The sequence below is a fragment of the Nicotiana sylvestris genome, chromosome 3 (genome assembly GCF_000393655.2).
Source record: "Nicotiana sylvestris chromosome 3, ASM39365v2, whole genome shotgun sequence".
Taxonomy (NCBI): domain Eukaryota; kingdom Viridiplantae; phylum Streptophyta; class Magnoliopsida; order Solanales; family Solanaceae; genus Nicotiana; species Nicotiana sylvestris.
Window position 1 is genome coordinate 91,294,290 of NC_091059.1, and position 6,050 is coordinate 91,300,339.

Consider the following 6,050-nt stretch of genomic DNA (forward strand, 5'->3'; position numbering starts at 1 on the left):
TTTTCAAAACTCTTTTTCAACCTACCAAAACTAACTATATAACAGTCATTCACTATAAAAGTAAATTTTCTTAAAATAAAAGAAAATACTTTTTCTACGACAAGAAAGAAAATATTCTTTTGTTGAAATAAAAGAAAATACTTTTTCTACAATAGGAAAAGAAAGTACTCATTTTGTGAAAAAGGAAATATTTTTTCTACAGCATGAAAAGAAAATACTCTTTTTGGTGAAACAAAAGAAAATACGTTTTCTACAACATGAAAAGAGAGTACTTATGGTGTGAAAAGAATTTTTCTACATCATGAAAAGAAAGTACTTATTTTATTAAAATGAAAGAAAATACTCTTTCTATATCACAAAAAAAAATATTCATTTTGTTAAAAATATTCGGCAAAATACTATATTTACAAAATAAAAAGAAAATACTTTTTTTACAACAGGAAAAGAACGTATGCATTTTGTGAGAAAAAAACTATTTCTACATCATGAAAAGAAAGTACTCTTTTTGTTGAAAAAAATAAAGAAAATACTTTTTCCACAACATGAAAAGAAAGAATTCAATTTGTGAAAAAAAATATTTGTTCTATATCATGAAAAGAAAGTACTTATTTTATTGAAACGAAAGAAAATATTTTTTTCTATACCATAAAAAAATATTCATTTCGTTAAACTAAAAAAGAAAATAATCTATCTACAACATTAAAAGAAAGTACTCCAAATAATATTTCTATTAAGGGGTGGGATGGGGTTCGGGGATAGGGTGGGGGTTAAAGTGATGTGAGGTGGGTTGGGGTGGCTGAGAAGTTCAATTTTACTACTTTTCAATTATTTTCACCCTTGTTAGTATTATAAGATGAAGATCTATCAAATAAAATTCTAAATCCAAATTGAGGAAAGAAATCATTTGGCATGAATTGATATTTATTCTAAAATATAAGATATTTCTTAGTATGCTTGTTTAAAAGTTGAGAATATTGTAAAGATTTGGGTCAATTTGGATGGGTTACGTTGGGTTACAACCCATTGTTCAGTTCATCTTGACTCAGCCCATCTTAATCCAAGTAAACTTTGGGCAGGGTTGGGCAATGACCCATTTAACGAGTCAACCCATCTTGACAAGTCCAAATATAGCCCAAACAGCCCATTTGTTACCCCTACATGATACTTAAGCAACTTAATATGTAAGAGATTGCAATGCATCCCAACCCATACTTTGAATAATATCAGGATATGACACATTTTTTAAAATTTTTGCAAGCATAAAAAATATGTATGATTTATATTGGTACTTTCTTCATCGTTAGAATCCTTTGTTTATTACAAATAGTAGGTTGTTTTATGGAAACATTGACCTTGAATTAGAACTCCGATATTACGACTCCTCTAGAATGTAAATTTTAGATTGAACACTTAGATGTTGACAATGAACATAACCCTATTGGATCACATCATCCATGGTTACAGATTCACCTCTGGCTTTTTAGAAAATGACTAGAGTGCCTAATTAAACAAGTAAGCGAATCAGAAGAACTTGGTAAGGACGTTGTTGGACAGGTTTTACAGTATTTGAATTACCAACAAGTTAAGTATGAACATAAAAACCCAGGTGGTTTGATTCAAAAGATGGTTATATTGGAGTAAAAATGAGAACGTATTACTATGTACTTTGTGGTAGGATTACCACGTGTCTTGAGGAAGTTTAATGCTATTTGTGTTATTGTGGATAGGTTGACCAAGTGTGTACATTTTACACCAGTGTTGACACTTATACTTCAGAGAAGTTGGCCTAGATATACAACCGGGAGATAGTTCATCTGCATGGCATGCATGTTTCTATCATTCCAGATCGTGACTCTCAATTCACATCTCACTTTTCGAGAGTTGATCAGCGAGAGTTGGATATGGAAGTTGATCTAGCACGACTTTTCACTCACAGACAGATGGTTAGCCCGAGCGAACTATTGAGATTCTTGAGGACATGTTAAGAGTTTCTGTGATTGACTTTGGAGGTCATTGGGATTAGTTTTTACCTTTGGCAGAGTTTTCTTACAACAATTATCAGTCATGCATTCAGATGATTACTTATGAGGCTTTGTATTTTAGACATTGTTGTTCTCCTATTGGTTGGTTTGAGCGTGATGAGGCTAAGTTGTTGGGAACATATTTGGTACGTGATGCTTTGGAGAAGGTGAAATTGATTAAAAAATGACTTCGAATAACGCAGAGTAGATAGAAGCACTATGCGGACAAGAAGGTTCTTATGTGGCATTTATGGTGGGTGAGAAGGTATTTTTGAAAGTTTCTCCCATGAAGGATGTGATAAGATTTGAAAGGAAGTACAAGTTGAGTCCGAGGTTTAGTGGATCATTTGAGGTGCTTCAAACATTTGGTAAGGTTGCTTATAAGCTTGTTTTGCCTCCTATCTTATTGGTGGTACATTCGGTATTTTCGTGTTTCTATGCTCCGAAAGTATAATAAAGATAAGTTCTATGTTTTGGACTTCGGGGCAGTGCATCTAAATGAGAATTTGGCCTATGAAGAAGGTAGTAGCTATTATTTATAGGCAAGTTTGGAAGTTGATGTCACACGAAATCATTTTGGTGAGGGTTATTTGGAAAACGCAATCAAACGAGGACGCTACTTGGAAGGCCGAGTCAGACATGCATAGCAGATATCCACACTTTTTCATCAGTTCAAGTACACTTCTAAATACAAACTTTTGTTTAAAAAAGTGGAGAATATAATGATTCGACCGGTTGATTTGAGTTCTAGAATCCTATTTTCATGTTTGACGATTTCCGTAGACTGCTTCGATTTCTTATGACTTGCGAGAATGAATAGTTTGGTTCCCGAGGTGTTCGAGAGTGATTTAGAACACTTAATTCCTAACTAGAAGCTTAAGATTGGAAGAGTTTACCAAAGTCAATATTGTGGGTAAACGATCCCCTATTGGTGATTTGAAAGTTTCGTATGATGATTTTTGACTTGTACATATGTTCGGTTCGGGTCTCGCCGGGAGTTGATTCGACACATCTAGTTGAAAGTTAGAATTTGAACTTAAGAAAATTTCAGATTTTTGTTTCATGTTTGGTTCTTAGTTTTGATGTTATTTTTATCATTTTGATCCTTTTGGCAAATTTGTATAGGGTATACGGATTCGTTAGGATAATTGGACAGGTCTCAAGAGGGCTCAGGTGAGTTTCGGGATGGTTTCAGAGCATTTTGGAATATGTTGGAATTATTGGTTTACTAGTGCATTTTTGTGTAGTAATTACGGAGTCGTGCCTCGCGATCACATTGAAGGATTTGGCCAACGGAGATTTTCTGCTTCGCGATCATGTGGAGGGGTTCAAGATCATGTAAGGTTGTCGGGCAATGCATTGCGATCACGTGAGGGAACATCGCAATCGCATAGGAGCCAGGCTAGTTGGCCTACACGATTGCGTGGGCCAGTCACGATCGCATAGAAGAAATTGGCTCCAAGGGTATATTTTGTCTAGATTTCTGGACTTGGCTCAATTTTACCATTTTAGTTTTAGAGAATAGAAAGAGGAGATTTCAAAGAGGAATTTCACCCCAATCTTGAGGATGAGTAGTTCTTACTTGGATTTGATCATATATATTGATTCTCCATAAATTTCTACACCTAAAATGTGGAATCAAAGAGTGAAATTTGAGATTTTGACTAAAACATAAAAGAGTGTATTTTGAGCTTTTAAATACCGACGTAGATTCAAACTTCAAATCTAATCAAATGTTTGGACTCGTGGGTTTATGAGTAAATGAGATCCGATCTTAGACTCGGGCTTCAACCACGTGGATTCGGATTGACTTTTTATTGAATTTTGATATTTGATTTCAAGATTGAAGCTTTATTATTTGGAATTGATTTATATAACTTCATTCGATCTTTTTAAGTATAGTTTAGCTAGATTAGGAGCGTTCAAAGGTCACATATAGAGGGAAAGGCATTTTGGAAGGTTGAACCTTGTTCCAGGTAAGGTAAGTAGCTTGGCTAACCTTGATTTCAAAGAATTATTTTGTAAAATGAATTTATTTCAATGTGCTACATGTTTGAGGGTGTTGTTAATGCAAGGTGACGAGCGTACATATGGACGCTAAGATTATACCATGCTTGGGGTAGAACTTAGGCTTATTTATATTTTGTTTACGATATATTTCTTCTTGTCTATTTGAGCAACCTTAGCCATGCTAGATATTATCTTTAGGCTTTTGGTGCTATATTTTGACATAAAGGGCTATTCAGTAGTTTGGATTATACGTTGTAGTCGTAGTCATACTTGTACACATGTATACGTCTATGCATGATGATATTCTCTGTTCTTATGTATTTTATATGCTTATTTCTTGTTCATACACATACATCCCGACATATGTAGTCTACTATAGATTGAGGTTGGCATGATGTGACATTCTGTGTGGCCATTATGATTGGGCGCGATGGTACATTTCGTGAGGTTTGATGACTGATTTATGAGATATTGATATATTATGGATCTATGACACTCGGTGTATGGATTTGGATCCATTCCTCCGGAGTCTCGTAATCGCCTATTTACCGTTGTCCATGTGTGCTCAGTTGACACTAGGGCTGTCAAGCAAAGTTGCTATAATGTTTGAGTCTTTATCATGCATTGATAATGTAGACTCATTTAGAGACATGCATATACGTGCTACTTGATGCATATCATCCATATATGCTGATACGGTGCCTTGTGTTCTAGATCAACTTACTTAAAAAGCGTGCTTAATAGCTAATTCTTCGCTGCGTACCTTACTACTAAATCTATAATGTTTTGGTTGTTACTTCATTTATTGTACACTGTTATGAACTTATCAGGTTTTAGAATTGTATCACCTTTGTCTAAACCTAGACACTATTTCATCGGGGTTAGACTTGATACTTAATGGGTGCACATTGTATTTGTACTCATACTATACTTTTACAATTTGTTGTGAATATCTTGATATTGGATCTAGCGACATTCAGGAGGGTGCTTAGCAGCTGATTGAAGACTTTGTGGTGAGCTGTTTTACTTAATTCACAACTTATGAAGTCTCGTTCTTATCCATTCTACCGTTATTTGATTAAGACAATGTTTTTATGTTTAAAACTTAGTTGTACTCTATTTTGTTGCTCGTGACTTTGTACTATCGAGTTTTGGGAGATTGTTGTCACATTTCCATATTTGGTAAACGGTTTGAGACTTATTTATATTTTATCTACATAATAACAAAAATAACAACAACAACAACAACAACAATAACAAACCCAGCTTAGTCTCTACGTGGGGTCTGGGGAGGGTAATGTGTATGCAGCCTTATCCCTATCCTATTAAGGTAGAGAGGTTGTTTTCAATAAACCCTCGGCTTAAGGATTGGTAAAAATAAAGCAACAAGTAATAACATCAGTAATGTAATAACTAATGGAAGTGAGTGACATAAAGAGTAATAAAGAACTAAGAATAAAAGAATACAAGAATAGTACTAGTATTACTGGTAAACCCAGGAGAAACTAAGAACTACCTGTCACCCCACCACCTTAATCCTTGACCTTTACACCTTCCTATCGCTAGTCATGTCCTCGGTTAGGTGAAGCAATGACATGTCCTGTCTAATCACCTATACCCAATACTTCTTTGGCCTACCCCTGCCCTTTCTCAAGCCCGCCATGGTCAACCTCTCAAACCTCTTGACCAAGGCATTGATGTCCCTCCTTTTCACATGCCCAAACCATCGCAGCCTTGATTTCCGCAACTTGTCTTCTACAGATGTCACTCCCACCTTGTCCCTATTAACTTCATTCCTAATCTTGTTTTTTCTGATATGCACACACATCCATCTCAACATCCTCATTTCAGCTACTTTCATCTTCTGGACATAGGACTTCTTGATGGGCCAATACTTAGCTCTATACAACATAGCCTGTCTAACCACCACCCTATAGAATTTTCCGTTAAGTCTAGGTGGCACATTCTTATCACAAAAAACCCCCGAATCTAGCCTCCATATCATCCACTACGCTCTAA